General features: G+C 38.1%; 1 long non-coding RNA gene across 4 annotated transcripts in view; it reads left to right on the plus strand.

Annotated features, from left to right (window-relative positions):
- Positions 1 to 19458, plus strand: part of LOC134810913 (uncharacterized) — a 304196-nt gene that overhangs the window by 209092 nt on the left and 75646 nt on the right. Inside the window, exon 4 of one of the 4 annotated variants that reach the window (XR_010159668.1) lies at positions 4460 to 4561. The exons of the other annotated variants lie outside the window; for them this stretch is intronic. This is a non-coding gene — a long non-coding RNA (uncharacterized LOC134810913). The remainder of the gene's footprint in view (positions 1 to 4459; positions 4562 to 19458) is intronic. 4 annotated transcript variants of the gene reach the window in all.

The following is a 19458-nucleotide window of genomic DNA, read 5'->3' on the forward strand; positions in this document are numbered from 1 at the left end:
TGCTTTTGTTCTGACTCTGCATCATATAAGATTAAGAACTAGTCTAACCAAGATTAAATCTTCTAGGTTGAAAAGAGGGGGTTGGGGGCTGTCAATAAGTAGGACTCTCTTTGAAGGGCTGGAGGAGTAAAAAAAAATTGCAAACTCTCCCATTTTATATTTTTTTCTTTATATATTCATATTTATAGCTCTCATATACAGTGGAATGAAATGCTTTCTTAATCCAAGGTAAACTAAACCTAGATTCTTTAAGCAAACCATTTATTTAATTTTGGTTTTGCATTAATAAACTCAGTGTTACTAGGGATTATACTTTATTTACAGCTCCCATTGCCATAAATTGATGTCCAAAAGCTTTGGATCACGTTTTCATTAAAATCAAAATCTGATGTTCTAGGAATGGGAGTTGTTAGATGTGGCTTTGCCCCCAACAACATTTTCCAAATAATCTGTTGCAAATGCTGAAACAGGGTACCAGTGAGGAGTGTTCTGTAAGAATCTGGACAATACAAATCTGTGTCTTGGATAACAAACTAATACAATGACATCTACTGTTGGCTCCTCCAGTCTTTAAGCTTCTTGGTTTTCAGAGAAGGCCATGGATGTTTTTCAAATTGGAAAAAGCCAGAAGGAAGAAAAACAACCCTTGTTGACTTGAACTTTAGGTTGTTTTCTAGGAAGTGTGCTTTGTTAGTTCACATTTTGCTTCATTTTCTCTGAATTTCCCAAACAACTATACGATAGTTTAAGCCACACATTTTAGCCTAGCAATAACTTTGCACTTGTTTATTTTATTTGTATCATCCTTGTGTTCCTTAATGACTTATAAAATACAGAGAAAGAAATTTATCTTGCACTTTTCTAGTATAGTTCCTATTTATATAGTAGCTCCTCAAAAAATACACAATGATAAAAAATCCTGAGGAAAGTGAACAAGGTTGAGTTGAGGGCTTTCTATATGTCAGTTATTGTGCTGGATGTTTTGACATTTTTTAAAATTTACACCTCATGGCCAGGCGCGGTGGCTCACGCCTGTAATCCCAGCACTTCGGGAGGTTGAGGCAGGCGGATCATGAGGTCAGGAGATTGATACCATCCTGACTAATACAATGAAACCCTGTCTCTACTAAAAACACAAAAAACTAGCCAGGCGTGGTGGCACGCGCCTGTAGTCCTAGCTAGTCCAGAGGCTGAGGCAGGAGAATCGCTTGAACCTGGGAGGCAGAGGTTGCAGTGAGCCGAGATCACGCCACTGCACTCCAGCCTGGGCGACAGAGAGAGACTCCGTCTCAAAAAAAAAAAAAAATTATATATATATATACATACACACACACCTCATGACAATGCAGTGAGAAACTACTATTCTTATTTTATTTGTCCAATATCACACCACTAGTAAGTAATGCATCTTAGATTTCTACATCTTGTACAGCTCATTTTTATTTCATACTTAAAAAACTTATTTATGTAAAATCCAGGTATCAAAAAGTGCTGGACTCAGTCAAGTACAGACATGAAATTGGATTTTTTTTCAAGCACTGCTGTCAAACCTGCTGTATCAAATTCCCCTTCTCAGTCTCTGACTGGATCTCATGAAGTCCTAACTGTTCCAGCCACAGATGGACAGTCTCATTTTCAGGTTCAGATAAAAGTTTCCAATTCAAAACTTCTCCTTGTTTCAGAGCAGAATGATCCCTTGGTTTCCATGATAGAGCAATGGGAGAAGGGAGAATGGTCTGTTCTTCATCCCTCCCTACCTCCTTCCATTTCCTTTCCTCCTTCAATCCCAGTGATGCTTCTTCATTCTCCAGGTTTAAGAAAGTGAAGAAGGAGGAGAGGAATAAATTAGTTTTGTTCTCTCTTGACTATTCAGTGCCTTCTGTGTGGCAGATGCTCAAAACTTAGGTGTCAAATGAAAACGTGAATATGCAAGTTTATTAAATTGTTTTATGCCAAAGAAAGACTTGGTTAATATGGCTTTTTATTTAGAAAAGTCTGGAGGAAAAAACTGTGAGGACACAACTGAGAAATAAATTAGAGTAGTAAGAGGGGAAAAGCAATCAAGAAGATTTCAATGGATAAGACATTCAAAGAATTAGAACTGGTAAAAGCGAAAGAAAAAATGATTTATGAAACAAATGCAAGCTTATTGATATGAATAAAATGGAGAAGACATGTGAAGTCGATTCTGTGTTGACAAAGGAGATAAAGGAGATACAGACTGGAAGACCATCTGCCTTTCATTTCCCAAGCACACATTCATTGAAATTTTCATTCACAACATATGAAGATTTGATGGAGGATTCTGTAATTACTCAGACTCTATTCAGAGGTTTGATGTCAAGAAATAATAGGCAAACTCACAACAGGGAGTATGTGTTGAAGGATAAGAAAGGAATATAAAGAAAGATAATGAATATATGCTTTCATTTAACAAGAAATATAGTTACGTTTTGCAAACCTATGGGAATTTTTATTTCCAAAAGGAGTTTCCTTATATGCCATCCTTTTGAAGTTTAGCTAACATCTCTGACAGCATCCGCATGTTAATTGCTTAAATTTTTTGTGGCTTATTCTGTGGTCTACTAGACACATACATACACACACACACACACACACACACATTCACATTCCATTGTCTACTTCTCTATATATGCTTCTCTATATATGCTAGGTATGGGCTATCTTCTGCAGTATACCAATCTTATAAAACATATAAAACCATATATTTGAAAACAGCTATACATTCTCAACACCAGGCCTGTAATAGGGTTCAGTGAATTCTAAGGCAGCAGGAGGAATGTTGGCCCTGATAAGGGAGACAAGGGACGATACTCCAAAAGAGCTTCAGGACTCAGCCAGCATGCACTGGCAGAAGCTGGGAGAGGATTCGTGGAAGTAGATTCTGAAGGCCTTCGATCAAGGAAGCTGGAACATAATGTTTAATAAGGGAGAGTTTATCAATTTGGGAGAATTCTTGTGATACACAGAATTTAATAGCCTTGGGAAAACACCAGGTTATAATGCAAACATGCTCTTAAAATGACTCTTGGAAGAACAGCAAAAACTATGACAGGAATTGCTATGGCAGATGATAAATAAGATATTAAAAGTCTCAAATATGTGGGCATACTTGGGTGGATATTCTATGTAAGGCCAGATAACTCACCAGAGAACTGTGTCCAATGGGATGTGTTGAGGTCATGCCCTAGTCGAGGGCAATGCCATTTCCAAAACCTATTTCCAGTTGGTGCAAGTGTGGAGCTGGAAAGTTGTTTAAAGGCTTGAACAGACAAGGGATTTTTTTTTTTTTTTTTTTTTTTTTTTTACTCTAAGCTCCTTTTTGAGTGGTAATACAATTTCCATGGAAGTTTAGTAGCCTCTGTTCTGTTTGTTTCCAAATTCATATACTAGTATTCACATGAATGTTCATTTTTATATGTGGTTCTCAAATCTACTCTTTTCTTCTTTCTTTATATGACTCTCTCTTTCAAATTTAATTATGGCTACTCTGAAATTCCTGCAGATAATATGCTATAGTAGAAAAGCCTCACCTTTGGATTTATGTTTGCCCTAGGTTTGAATATTAATGACCCTTTTCGGTTGTAACCTTCAATAGGCCTATATCTTGTCATTTGGTGTGATAGGGAGAATGCTTGCTCCCCATTGCCATTCCCAAGATATCCATGTCCCAGACCTGCAAAAATGTTACCTGACATAGCAAAAGGGACTTTACAGATGTGATTAAACTAAGCATTGGAGATGGAGACAGTGTCCTGGATTATTCAGGTGGGCCCAATGTAATCACAAGGTCCCTTATAAGAGGGAGTCAGGGACACCAGAGTCAGAGAAGAAATGTGTCATTGAAGTAGAAGGCAGTGTGATATGGAGCCAAGGAAGGCAGGTGACCTCTAGAAGCTAGAAAACCTGGGGTCTTCCTCCCAACGATTCAGGGCATTATCCTTTGCTTCTACCACTCCTATTTTTAAACACTTCAGCTTAGAAGTGGCATGTCACAATTCTGCTTACATCCAGTAGGTAAATACTAGTTGCATGCTACTTAGAGATGCAGGAACAAACTGAGAATGACAGAAGTGTAGAAAGAAGAACAGTAAAAGGCTTTGTTGAACACATAGAAGTTTCTGTCATGGCCAGATGAGGCCTTCTTGTAGAAGGGTTTTCATCCTGCAGTTGATACTGTAGGAACTAACCAAGTGAAGAGACAGTGAACTGCTTGAAATAAATGAAACACTTAATAAATATAAATTAAATGAATAAGTGAGTGAAAGGAAAGGCCTTGGACAGAAATGGGCGTGGCAGTTTAAGAAGCAGATCATTGAGGATGGAATGAAATGAACAAAATAATGAATATTTGATAAGGAGGATAAAATAAAGGCAGGGGCTTGCCAGATTTTATAGATTTTATAGATGATGCTAATGATTCTGATATTTGTTTTAGGTGTAATGAGATTCATTGAAGAATTCTAAGAGTGGAATGAGCAACAGATTTTCATTAGCGAAAGCTCCTCTAGCTGCTGCATAAAATGATGGCTAGACAGAGGTACAAGTGGCTATAAGAACACGGATGTGTAATTGTCACAGTAGTTTCATGGGGGAAGTGGTAGTTATACCTTGGCTGAAAGAAATTAAGATGAAAAGGAGTGGATACATTTGATGTATATTTTGGAATTTGGGTCTTTCTTCCACTGGAGTCACTTATGCCTTTCAGTTTGAAATCACATAGACACACACACACACACACCACATATGTGCCAAAGAGTTCTCTTTCTTTTCATTATAATCATTGATAAAAAATTGCTCAATATTTTTCTTCCAAAGGAGAAACTGGTAGGGGGGACAGAACTGTGGAAAGTGTAAATTAAATTGAGATTAAGAAGGTTATATTGACAGCAGGTAGATTGTCCTGAGTGCCAATTTGAATGGACTGAATTGCAATGTGTTGAGAAGAATTCAAGGCCAAATTTAAGTCAGAAAGAGTGCCATAACTGACCCTTACTGTCCCCCATGGTGACACATGTGCCATGTATTTGCATTCACATTTTGGAGGTGAAACAGAAAGTCTTATTTTTCCTCTGCAGCCATTTTTAGATCTTCCATTGGATTGGGAATGTGAAAATGGCACAGAAAGAGAAAGAACATGCCAAGAAGTGGGGGCACTCAGGCACTTGCATCAGCTGCCTTGCAACAGTGAATGATAAAGAAAATACTATCATAAAAGGGATACAATACATGGTCCATGACTGCAAAACCATATTAAAGTTCCTGTTCATTGAAGTCATGGTTCACATATGGTGCAAATGTATAATTGGAAATCTCAGAATTGCATTTTCATGAAAGAAGATGAAGATACCAAATGCCTTACTAAGAGTATTTATTTGTTTGTCAGTTATTTGCATGGAAATGTGGTAAAGAGAGAGCAATGCCTGGGACTGGGTGTTAGCATTAGTAAGTCAGAGAAAAACCTTCTTTGTAAGAAGTTATATACGAAGTTGTCAACTTTAATTTAGCATAAATTAATAACTGAAGACTGAAACAAAACACAGATGGCATAGAGTCAATCTGGAGTCTTCTAGAATCCTTTGTTAAAAGAAAAACCCATGAGAGAAAAGTAAAGATTGGAGGTCTCAAATCACAGTAATTGTATTACTCAAATCACAAATTCCTCCTTAACTCGACACTTAACTCGATTGAATTTTCATGATGTCAAAGCATGTAGATAGTTGGATAATTAGAAATGAGAATAAAGAACAGCTTAATGAATAACAGAATCTTTGACTTGTCATCCAGATGTTTTGATCCAATAATGTACACATATTTTATTGTGGATGATAGTAATTTGGCTTCAATATGTTACATAAAATATTTTTAAAAGATGAATATTATATACAAATATTTCAGTGTATTAATATCTAGCACTCATCTTTGTAATCATCAACAATTCTGACATTTTCTACTGTAAGCATTTTGCCATGTTCAATGTTTCCTTGTCTTGAAGAGGCAGATGAAGCAGACCCCTAATCTTACTCAATGTCCATAGGTTGTGCTTGTGAGTATCGGGAAGAGGAACGGTCTCTTGTAATGTGTTTCTTACCAAAAATATCAATGACTCCAGCCAAATTTTTTGTTCTTATTGAGCCTCAGTTGTTTTTTTCTCCTAAATAAATAAAGACATTAGAAGTAATAACTATAACACCAATACTTTTTGTTGTAAGTGGCAGAAACCTAGCTAATAATGACTTAAATATAGGCTTATGTTTCTCACATAAGTGGTTTGGAGATGAGTAATCTAACACATGGCTGGTGGCTCGATGATACTCACTATTCCTAGCTGTTTGCTTGTCACCTCATGGTCATAAAGTGGCAGCTATGGCTCCACACTTTGCACCTACATTCAGTTCAGCTCCCTGCTATGCTAGTTTCTTATATCAGGAATTTTTTTTAAAAAATTAGATTTTGTCTTACATATCGCCACCAGAAATATGTCATATGGCAACATCTAGCTGAAAAAGGAAATGCTAAAACAAATAGAGACCTGGGCACATTTTTGCCCCAAAACAAAAAGAGGTTCTGTTTGCAAGGAGAATGTGGAAAGTGACTATTTGGTATGCATCCATTTCTGCCACAGAGACTACCAAGGTCCCTTCCAGCTTCAAAATTGTGATGGAGAAAATTATGCCAGATAAAGTTTAACGCCATAGGCAAGCTAGTGTTGGGAAATCTTTGTCCCATTCTTGTGACTGGAGAGTTGCCTGGAACTGAGAAGATCCCTTTGGGCCCTCTTATTCATGATTACAAAATATAACTTTCACCTAAAAAAATTTACATGATTAAAAGAAGTAACTTACACCAAAAGTATCAGGATTGCTTCTAAGTTCCTGGAAAGATTATCAGCATGACTGCTAAGATTTGTGAGCTCTGTGAGAAAATTTCTGCACAATTTCCAATTAAATTAGCTGTTGTCAAGATGTTGCGTTTTTAATATGGTGGCCAGATGTATCTTTTTATTCTGATCATTTATTTTTCTGCTTTTCTGAAAATGGTTATAGAGTAATTTTTTTTAAATTCCAGGTTTGACTTTCTAGATTGCTCCAATTTTCCGTGTGTGTGTGTGTGTGTGTGTGTGTGTGTGTGTGTGTGTGTGTGTTTAATAACTGTAAATAAAACTACCATAGGGTTTTGAAAGCTCAACATACAGAAACAAAACTTAGCTAGATTTGGAAGTGTTCCGGTATCTTATTGGCTATTCTCTTTTGCCAAATAATTAAAATCAAAGAAGTGTGCATGAATATAGGAAACTTTAGGGTATTCAACCATTCACTAAACAAATATTTATAAAGCACCTATGTTTATTATGTGCTATATGGCAGGTACTGTTTTAGGCTGTAGGATTATAGTGATAAACAAGGTGGAACAAATTGTTGCTTTTATGAAGCTTATATTTTAGTGAATATATAGAGGTAAAAAGTAATGAACATTCAGAGCAATAGAATACAGAGTGACTAGGTGTATGAGTCTGTTCTCGTGCTGCTAAGAAAGGCATACCTGAGACTGGATAATTTATAAAGGAAAGAGGTTTATGAACTCACAGTTTCACATGGCTGGGAAGGCCTCACAATCACGGTGGAAGGCAAAGGAGAAGAAAATCACGTCTTATATGGTGGCAGCCAAGAGGGTTTTTGCAGGGGAACTCCCATTTATAAAACTATCAGATCTCGTGAGACTTATTCACTGTCACAAGAACAGTATGGGGGAAACCACCCCCATGATTCAATTATCTCCACCTGGCCCTGCCCTTGACATGTGGGGATTATTACAATTCAAGGTGAGATTTGGGCGGGGACACAGACGAACCATATCACTAGGCAAGGTGAGTGTGGGGTGCAATTTGAGATAGAGTGTTCAGTAGAGGTATTTCAGTGACTTTTGAACTAAAGACTAATGTTTCTTTCCTCTATTTACCCCAGTTTTCTCTACTTACTTTGCAGGATCATTCTTAAATATAACTCTTTATAAAAGTTTTTATCCTCACACAGATAATTGAATTATTAATCATTTTTTCTACCTAATTCCTAGTACACACCTTAGGAAGAATCCAAAGTTTTTGGAAGTTGATACACATTTACTTTAGGGGAACCGTCTTTAGAAAAAAATACTGTAATTGCAATTAACAGCTAAATTTAAATGCAAATATGTGTTTATACTAAGAAAAAGTACAACAAAGTCGGATTTTTAAAACCTGAGAAATACAAAGAACATCACAAAATTCAAAAAAGTAACAATATTTTTATTAACTAATTGGTTAGCACACCTCTATACCCATTTCCCACATATATTTTGACTGCAGTTTTTGTTAAAATTGTCATAACTCAATAACTTGTTAACATTTTCTATAAAAAATTAAGAAAGATGATTCAGCTTTGCCTCTGGCATGAGAAATCAAAATTTTAATGTATATTTAGAATGCATAGAATATGCATGTTCCCACAAAATGTACTCTCACTTTACACTATAGATTGTGTTCACAAACACACACACACACACACACACAAAATCTTCTAGTGATGAATTAAAAAGAGAAAACAGAGCAATTTGATTTTTATTAGTTATCAATTAACAAAATTATCTCTTTAAAATTTTACACATCTTCAAGGGAGGGGCCAAGATGGCTGAATAGGAACAGCTCCAATCTGCAGCTCCAAGCAAGAGGAATGCAGAAGGTGGGTGACTTCTGCATTTCCAACTGAGGTACCCTGTTCATTTCATTAAGACTGGTTAGGCAGTGGGCCCAACCCACGGAGGGTGAGAAGAATTAGGGTGTGGCATTGCTTCACCCGGGAAGTACAAGGAGCCGGGGGACCTCCCTCCCCAGCCACGGGAAGCCGTGCTACCCAGCTGGGTTACTATGCTTTTCCCAGGATTTTTGCAATCTGCAGATCAGGAGATCCCCTAGTGTGCCTACACCACCAAAGCCCTGGGTTTCAAGCACAAAACTGGGCAGCTGTTTGGGCAGACACCAAGCTAGCTGCAGGAGTTTTTTCTTCATACCCCAGTGGCACCTGGAACCCCAGCGAGACAGAACTGTTCACTCCCCTGGAAAGGGGACTGAAGCCAGGGAGCCAAGTGGCCTCGCTCAGCGGGTCCCACTCCCATGCAGCCCAGCAAGCCAAGAAACACTGGTTTGAAATTCTCGCTGCTAGCACAGCAGTCTGAAGTGGCCCTGGGATGATCGAGCTTGGTAGGATGAGGGGTGTCCGCCATTACTGAGGCTTTAGTAGGCGGTTTTCCCCTGACAGTGCCAAGGAGGCTGGGAGGTCTGGACTGGGCAAAATTCACCATAGTGCGGCAAAGTGGCTATGGCAAGACTGCTTCTCTAGATTCCTCCTCACTGGGCAGGGCATCTCTGAAGGAAAGGTAACAGCCCCAGTCAGGGGCTTACAGATAAAACTACAATCTCCCTGGAACAGAGCACCTGGGGGAAGGGGCGGCTGTGGGTGCACCTTCAACAGATTCAATCATTTCTGCCTGCTCTGAAGAGAGCAGCTGATCCTGACAGAGGGATTCTCCCAGCATAGCGCACCAGCTCTGCTAAGGGACAGACTGCCTCCTCAAGTGGGTCCCTGACCCCCGTGCCTCCTGACTGGAAGAGACCTCACAACAGGGATCAACAGACACCTCATACAGGAGAGCTCTGGCTGGCATCAGGCTGGTGCCCCTCTGGGACGAAGCTTTCAGAGGAAGGAGCAGGCAGCAATCTTTGCTGTTCTGCAGCCTCCACTAGTGATACCCAGGTGAACAGGGTCTGGAATGGGCCTCCAGCAAACTGCAGTAGACCAGCAGCAAAGGGGCCTGACTGTTAAAAGAAAAACTAACAAACAGAAAGCAACAAATCAACATCAACATAAAGGACCCCCATAAAAAATTTCCAACCAAAGGTCATCAGCCTCAAAGATCAAAGGTAGATAAATCCACAAAGATGAGGAAAAACCAGCACAAAAACGCTGAAAATTCCCAAAACCAGAATGCCTCTTCTCCTCCAAATGACCACAACTCCTCTCCAGCAAGGGCACAAAACTGGACGGAGAATGAGATTGATGAATTGACAGAAGTAGGCTTCAGAAGGTGGGTAATAATAAACTCCTCTGAGCTAAAAGAGCATATTCTAACCCAAATGCAAGGAAGCTAAAAACCTTGATAAAAGGTTACAGGAACTGCTAATTAGAATAACCAGTTTAGAGAGGAACATAAATGACCTGTTGGAGATGAAAAACAGCACGAGAACTTCGTGAAGCATACAGAAGTATCAGTAGCCGAATCAATCAAGCAGAAGAAAGGATATCAGAGATTGTAGATCAACTTACTGAAATAAGGCATGAGGACAAGATTAGAGAAAAAAGAATGAAAAGAAATGAACGAAGCCTTTAAGAAATAGAGGACTATGTGAAAAGACCAAACCTATGATTGATTGGTGTACCTGAAAACCAAACCTATGATTGATTGGTGTATCTGAAAGTGACAGGGAGAATGGAACCAAGTTGGAAAACACACTTCAGGATATTATCCAGGAGAACTTTCCCAACCTAGCAAGACAGACCAACATTCAAATTCAAGAAATACAGAGAACACCACTACAATACTCCTTGAGAAGAGCAACCCCAAGACACATAATCGTCAGATTCTCCGAGGTTGAAAAGAAGGAAAAAATATTAAGTGCGGCCAGAGAGAAAGGTCAGGTTACCTACAAAGGGAAGCCCATCAGACTAACAGTGGATCTCTCTGCAGAAACTCTACAAGCCAGAAGAGAGTGAGGGGCCAATATTCAACATTCTTATAGAAAAGAATTTTCAACCCAGAATTTCATATCCAGCCAAACTAAGCTTTGTAAGTGAAGGAGAAATAAAATCCTTTACAGACAAGCAAATGCTGAGGGATTTTGGCACTACCAGGCCTGCATTAAAAGAGCTCCTGAAGGAAGCACTAAATATGGAAAGAAAAAACTGGTACCAGCCACTGCAAAAACACCAAAGTATAAATAACAATGACACTATGAAGAAACTGCAACTAATGTGCAAAATAACCAGCCAGCATCATGATGACAGTATCAGATTCACACATAACAATATTAACCTTAAATGTAAATGGGCTAAATGCCCCAATTAAAAGACACAGACTGGCAAATTGGATAGAGTCAAGACCCATCCATGAGCTATATTCAGGAGACTCATCTCACATAGACTCAAAGGGATGGAGGAATATTTACCAAGCAAATGGAAAGCAAAAAAAAAAAAAAAAAAAAAAAAAGCAGAGGTTGCAATCCTCTGTAAACAGACTGTAAACCAACAAAGATCAAAAAAGAGAAAGAAGGGCATTACATATCAGTAAGGGGATCAATGCAACAAGAAGCACTAACTATCCTAAATATATATGCACCCAATACGGAAAACCCAGATTCATAAAAGAAGTTCTTAGAGACCTACAAAGAGACTTAGACTCCCACACAATAATAGTGGGAGGCTTTTACACCCCACTGTCAATATTAGACAGCTCAATGAGACAGAATATTAACAATATGATCAGGATTTGAACTCAGCTCTGGACCAAGCAGACCTAATAGACCTCTACAGAACTCTCCACCCCAAATCGACAGAATGTACATTCTTCCCAGCACCACATAGCACTTATTCTAAAATCGACCACATTATTGGAAGTAAAACACTCCTCAGCAAATAGAAAAGAATGAAATCATAACAGTCTTTCAGACCACAGTGAAATCAAATTAGAACTCAGGATTAAGAAACTTACTCAAGGGCCAGGCGTGGTGGCTCATGCCTGTAATCCCAGCACTTTGGGAGGCCGAGACGGGTGGATCACAAGGTCAGGGGTTCAAGACCAGCCTGGCCAAGATGTTGAAACCCCGTCTCTACTAACAATACAAAAATTAGCTGGGTGTGGTGGCACATGCCTGTAATTCCAGCTACTCAGGAGCTGAGGCAGGAGAATCGCTTGAACCCAGGCAGCAGAGGTTGCAGTGAGCTGAGATCACGCCACTGCACTCCAGCTTGGGCAACAGAGCAAGACTCCATCTCAAACAAAAACAAAAACAAACCAAAAAAAACTCACTCAAAACCACACAACTACATGGAAATTGAACAACTTGCTCCTGAATGACTACTGGGTAAATAATGAAATCAAGGCAGAAATAAATAAGTTCTTTGAAACCAATGAGAACAAAGAGACAACATACCAGATTCTCTGGGACACAGCTAAAGCAGTTTTAAGAGGGAAATTTGTAGCACTAAATGCCCACATCAGAAAGCTGGAATGATCTAATATTGACACCCTAACATCACACAATTAAAAGAACTAGAGAAGCAAGAGCAAATAAATTCAAAAGTCAGCAGAAGACAAAAAATAACTATGATCAGAGCAGAACTGAATGAGATAGAGACATGAAAAACCCTTCAAAAAATCAATGAATCCAGGAGCTGGTTTTTTGAAAGATTAACAAAGTAGATAGACCGCTAGCCAGAATAATAAAGAAGAAAACAGAGAAGAATCAAATGGACACAATAAAAAATGATAAAGGGGAGATCACCACTGATCCCACAGAAATACAAACTACCATCAGAGAATTCTATAAACACCTCTATGCAAATAAACTAGAAAATCTAGAAGAAATGGATAAATTCCTGGGCACATACACCCTCCCAAGACTAAACCAGGAAGAAGTTGAATCCCTAAATAGACCAATAACAAGGTCTGAAATTGAGGCAGTAATTAATAGCCTACCAACCAAAAAAAAAAAAAAAAAAAGCCCAGGACCAGACGGGTTAACAGCCAAATTCTTCCAGAGGTACAAAGAGGACAAAGAGCCCATATAGCCAAGACAATCCTAAGCAAAAAGAACAAAGCTGGAGGCATCATGCTACCTGACTTCAAACTATACTACAAGGCACAGTAACCAAAACAGCATGGTACTTGTACCAAAATATATATATATAGACCAATGGAACAGAACAGAGACCTCAGAAATAGCAGCACACATCTACAACCATCTGATCTTCGATAAACCTGGCAAAAACAAGCGATGGGAAAAGGATTCGCTATTTAAAAAAAGGTGCTGGGAAAACTGGCTAGCCATATGCAGAAAACTGAAACTGGACCCCTTCCTTATACCTTATACAAAAATTAACTCGAGATGGATTAAAGACTTAAAAAGTAAAACCTAAAACCTAAAACTGTAAAAACCCTAGAAGAAAACCTAGGCAATACCATTCAGGACATAGGCGTGGGCAAAGACTTCATTTACTAAAACACCAAAAGCAATGGCAACAAAAGCCATAATTGACAAATGGGATCTAATTAAACTAAAGAGCTTCTGCACAGCAAAATAAACTATCATCAGGGTGAATAGGCAACTTACAGAATGGGAGAAAATTTTTGCAATCTACCCATCTGACAAAGGTTTAATATTCAGAATCTACAAGGAACTTAAACAAATTTACAAGAAAAAAAGCAAACAACCCCATCAAAAAGTGGGCGAAGCATATGAACAGATACTTCTCAAAAGAAGACATTTATGCGGCCAAGAAACATATGAAAAAAAGCTCATCATCACTGGTCATTAGAGAAACGCAAATCAAAACCACAGTGAGATATCATCTCATGACAGAATGATGATTATTAAGAAATCAGGAAACAACAGATGCTGGCGAGGCTGTGGAGAAATAGGAACGCTTTTACACGGTTGGTGGGAGTGTAAATTAGTTCAACCATTGTGGAAGACAGTGCGGTGATTCCTCAAGGATGTAGAACTAGAAATACCATAGACCCAGCAATCCCATTACTGGGTATACACCCAAAGGATTATAAATCATTCTAATATAAAGACATGCACATGTATGTTTATTTCAGCACTATTTACAATTGCAAAGACTTGGTACCAACCCAAATGCCCATCAATGATAGACTGGATAAAGAAAATGTGGCACATATACACCATGGAATACTATGCAGCCATAAAAAAGAATGAGTTCACGTCCTTTGCAGCAACATGGATGAAGCTGGAAGCCATTATTCTCAGCAAACTAACACAGGAACAAAAAACCAAGCACTGTATGCTCTCACTCATAAGTGGGAGTTGAACAGTTACAAAACATGGACACAGGGAGGGGAACATCACACACAGGGGCCTGTCAGGGGCTGGGAGGCAAGTGGAGGGAGAGCATTAGGACAAATAACTAATGCATGTGGGACTTAAAACCTAGATGATGGGTTTATGGGTGCAGCAAACCACCATGGCACATGTATACCTATGTAACAAACCTGCACGTTCTGCACATGTATCCCGGAACTTTAAGTTAAAAAAAAAAAAATTATACATCTGGTGACTTGAAAGTTTTTGCACTGGTAGCTTCTAGATGAGGACATATTAAAACTGGTTTCTCCTTCCATTACCCACCCGCTTCTGGTGTCTGGTGTCATTGGACATATTAACATTGTAGTACAACTTCTGGCCCTGCACATGTGCGTCATACTGAGTCAAACCCATACAAGACAGCTAGCAAGAACTATGCCTATAAGTAATATTTCAAAACTCACATAATTCTGTTTCACTAAACCCAAAGTAAATGTCTCCACATCCCAATTTCCCATTAATCAGATTCCACAGATGCTGACCTCCATTCCAATTCCCCCTTAATATAAGGAGAATTGTGGCAGAGGGGAAAAGCAAAACCTATCCACTGATGTTATGATTCTTTCCTGGACAGAAACTTCCTTCTGTGCTTTTTTTCAGATAGCAGATTGTATTCCCATCTCTTCAGATAGAGAGTTCTTGGAGAAATTTAAAATATGCAGTTTAGAATCTGTAATGGCCCCGGTTAGTGCATACCCGACTTACTGGCCTTCCAAGTAGGCTCCTGGTAAAAAGGTGAGGCTAAAAGCAGGCATTCTGTTCAGATTCCCTTGCCCTGGTATTTGAATGAAAACAAATCAACATTTATAAAACAAATTACCTTCCACTTTCTATAAGTTAGGATGTTTTGGATTTCAAGAAACAGAAATTCCAAATCAATTGGTTTAAAATTACCAATCATATCAAAACATGTATCTGAAAGGCCAGAGGTAGAGGTAGGGCAGGATATAGCACGGTTTATCAGTGTCAGCTCCTGTTCTCAGCGATTCTTTTGGCTCTACCATCTTGCTTTTGTGTAGGTTCAATTCCAGGCTTATTTTCTTCCTGTTAAAATTAAAGACGCTTCAGGTCTAATATCTATATCATGCCTCATCTTGGAGAAGAGAGAGCTTCTATCATCTCATACTTACATCCTCATTGTATCCAGGGAAACTTTCTGTCCTCATTTTCATAGGCCTATATATGGGTACATCCCTGAATCAATACTTGAGGGAAGTAGGGGTACAACTTCACCAATTGAACTAGGCTGTTTAAGCTTTTCACAAGCTGATTTCACAAAGGCGACAAGTAGAGTGGATTCTAAGGGTACAAGCGTTAGCTTGTAAATGTTTACACAACAGTGTTCAACTGAAAAAATTACTTATATATACATTATATGTGTATGTGTTTGTGTGTATGTGTGTATGTATGTACGCTATAGGGCGCTTCGAAAATGCTTTGAAGCAAATGTGGCTATCCCCATTTTATAGATGAGGAGACTGAGGCTCTTTCTTTCACGGTTTTCATAGAGGAACCCAACTATGGAGCAGAGAACAGACTTCTTTACCTCAATCTGTCAGATCTTCTAGTTGAGAGGCTTTGAAACACTATCCCTATTCATTTAATATCATCCAGAGAGTTGTGTCTATAGAGAAGGGGCCTGAGTCTGCAAAGATTTCATGGGGATTTCCTTAGCTCAAAAAGCCAAGTATGTACAGTAATGGCATCTGTTTCTGGTCATCCAAATGTACAATATAGGACATACCCTTTATTGTCCAACAGACAATTCTGAGATTTGAAGCATGTATTTTACATACAATTAAAAATGTTTAAACTTAGTTTAATTTTCCAATAACAATTTCTGTCCTTTAATGGAGGATTTAAAATTTTTCCCAACTAAACAACTTGAACAATGGACCCAAAGAGAATAATGAAGTGGTTTAAAAGAGGAAGGGGGAACCAGGAAATTTTTTTGGCAAAGTCTTAGTTTTAGCTCTAGCAGTTTGTGTAGTTTTGCACAAGTCACATAACTTACCTGGGTTTCTCTTTAACCATATTAAAATAGGAAGTAAGAAACTGCATTATAAAGTCCCTTAGTGTCCCAAACTAGAGATATATGTTGACTTTATGGAACTGGAGAATGTGGCTGACAGGAAGGGAATGAGGAAATAAAAGAAGATTGACAGACAGACAATATTTTAAATTCCATATTTATAATTCCTTTTCTCCTCTTGTGTGTGAAGGCCCCTTCAGGTAGGCCCTGCCAGTAGATATCACCCAGGCGCAGAGCTGCTTTTAGGAAAGCTCTCCCAGAAGGCTTCTGTGCTTGAAACTAAAAAGATAAGAGAGCAAAATTGGATCCATATGGGACAGCCAGCCAAGAACCAAAATGGAGAGGGATGTTAAAACATGTTGTCAAAGTAACAAGGGCTTTAAAAAGGCATTACAAGCTGCAGAGATGGCGGAAATTAAACTGGAAGCATACAAATGAGAGATCCAGGAAGCCGCTCGCAGGTGAGCAGATCCTGTCACCAGTGGACAAACTTTTTTATGTTCAGTGACATTTTGAGCCACAATTTCAAATCCAATTATCAACCTGGGACATAGGGTCATTTTTGTAAATGATAAAAAACGGAGGAATTGGCCGGGCGTGGTGGCTCACGCCTGTAATCCCAGCACTTTGGGAGGCCGAGGCGGGTGGATCACGAGGTCAGGAGATCGAGACCATCCTGGCTAACACGGTGAAACCCCGTTTCTACTAAAAATACAAAAATTAGCTGGGTGTAGTGGCGGACGCCTGTAGTCCCAGCTACTCAGGAGGCTGAGGCAGCAGAATGTCATGAACCCGGGAGGCGGAGCTTGCAGTGAGCTGACCTGGCATCACTGCACTCCAGCCTGGGCGACGGAGCGAGACTCTGTCTCAAAAAAAAAAAAAAAAAAAAAAGGAGGAATTAGTGAAGTAGATGTCTTATTGGAACACTTTAATATTTTGAATCATATTTAGTTTTCAATAGCACATCTTTCAACAGGTATGCCAAGGAATCTTCTACTGAATTCAGAATGGAAACTCATTTTTGTTGGTTTATAATAGGCCTGCCACACCCCATGTGAGATAAAAATTATTGATTATTGAATCATCTGTATAATTTTTAGACATCAGATAAAAATATTTGCTGTGGGTTTGCATATGCCTCAAATTATTGATAATAATTTTTGCTTATTGTAGGAATATAGTAGAAAAAGATAGTTATATTGTTGGGAATTTTCACAGGGGCTTTATATACAGTCATTTAAAAAGTTATTAAATTCAGTCAACCACTAAATTTTTTGCAATTTGTCTATAAACTAGATGTTTTGAATCACAAATTTTTCCCCAAAATTTTGTTAGCTGTTTGTTGTTGTTAATAGAGCCTTTTTCAAATAATACATAGAGAGAGAAGCAATGCATTTTGCTGAACTTTTGTTGTTAGTCTGCAGTTTACTTGAAAGTTTTGATTTAGATCTTTATTTTTTGCCTTTTAATTTAAATGTCTTGTTGGTTGAGTGCTCATCAATTAGCCCATTTTAGGTTTCTTTACTGGCTATAGCTGTTTTTAACACTGAAAAATACCAGAATGACAGTTTTCCTTCCAATGTGGTAGAAGTCAATGAGGTACTTTACTTAGAATAGCTTGGGATTGTGTGTATGTGTGTGCATGTGTATTTGTGTTGGAGGTGAGGTGGGTTGCTGTGGAGAGTAGATGGTTCAGCCCAGGTATGTGAACCTCAATGGTGCCCTGAGTCAGGAGGCTGGGGTATAGAGCTTGGCCTAATGCAGAAATATAGCTGACACTTTGGGAGGGAAATTATCTCTTACTTGAAAAATTACATTAAATAGTAATGTATACTATACTTAAATGTATACTAATATAAAATTTACCAATTTTATATTTGGTAAATGAGTAAAAGGTATTATATTCATAATGAAAACTAAAAGGTTTCATAGATGTTTGAAAATCACTGAGTGGTCTGTTAAGACCATTTTATTTTAACAGACTAAAAAGTCAAATATATACCCATATCTAGTGGCTTCGTCTCCATGTCACTGTAAAGATGTTTCTTTGTCACTGGCATGGCATGGATGATTTATTTCTTCTTTCTCTGTCTGTTGTTCATGTATACATTATATATTAGCAAGTCGTACTGGACAAAAAGTTGTATAAAACAAAAGAAGTCATCAATCTCCTAAAGGAAATAAGCCCATACCTATCCAAAAGCATATGTGGAATAAAGCAAAACTTTGGAATCAGAAAGACCTGGATCAATAACACAAATCTACATTGACAATTTAATTGTGTTGCCTTGGATAAGTCACTGTCTATAAATATGTAATTTCATATTTAAAAAGCTGCATAACTAAACCGAAGTTAATTTTTGAGGATCATGAGAAAACTATTTGAAAAGAGGTATGTGAAAGGCAAATTTTCTTTGAAGCCTAATGAAAGCATGTTTGTAATGTGAGTAATAATAAGAATGATCATGCTATTACAGTAATAGAATATAATAATAATAGAAATAGTATAATAATTATTTTTTACATAGTTGGAGTCACCTTAACAATGACTTTTTGGTATGGAAGGATCACAAGCATTAGCCAATTCATTATGAAAACATAAAACAAATATGTATTCTTTATTCTTGAGAAAGCCCTAAACCAGCAAAGTAATTTAAATGCAAGTGCTTCAAAGTTAAATGCTACATATTCTCATCAGTTATATAGCCTGGCTTATTAATGTAAGCAGAAGCAGACAGGGTTATAGTTTTGTTTTGTGTTTTTTCCTAAAACTTAATTTTCTTTATTACCAAATGCTATGTTCATTTGCTTTTGGGAAGAATGTGTGTGCGTGTGTGTGTGTGTGTAAGCTACTAACTCAGGACTGAACTTTCCTTCACAGTAGAGAAAAATATATAAAAAAGAACCTTAGAGTGCTACATGAACAAGACTCTATGCCCCACATATATTTAAGATAAAATTTCCCAGATGTGGAGATAAGCAATGATGTCTCCCCAATAGATGGTAAGATCCATAAGAACAAGTAATATGTGTGTTATTGTTTCATTTTGCTGTTGTTTGTAATCACTGAGCATCCAGTAGCTTAGCACAATGCCTGGTACCGGAAATTATTATAGCTGTTGAATATATAGATGAGATAATTGTTAAATGAGTGAGTATCCACCAGAGTATATAGATGTTGCCATTATGCATACCACGGGGCAGAATTTAG

Source organism: Pan troglodytes, chromosome 7 (genome assembly GCF_028858775.2).
Source record: "Pan troglodytes isolate AG18354 chromosome 7, NHGRI_mPanTro3-v2.0_pri, whole genome shotgun sequence".
Classification (NCBI taxonomy): Eukaryota; Metazoa; Chordata; class Mammalia; order Primates; family Hominidae; genus Pan; species Pan troglodytes.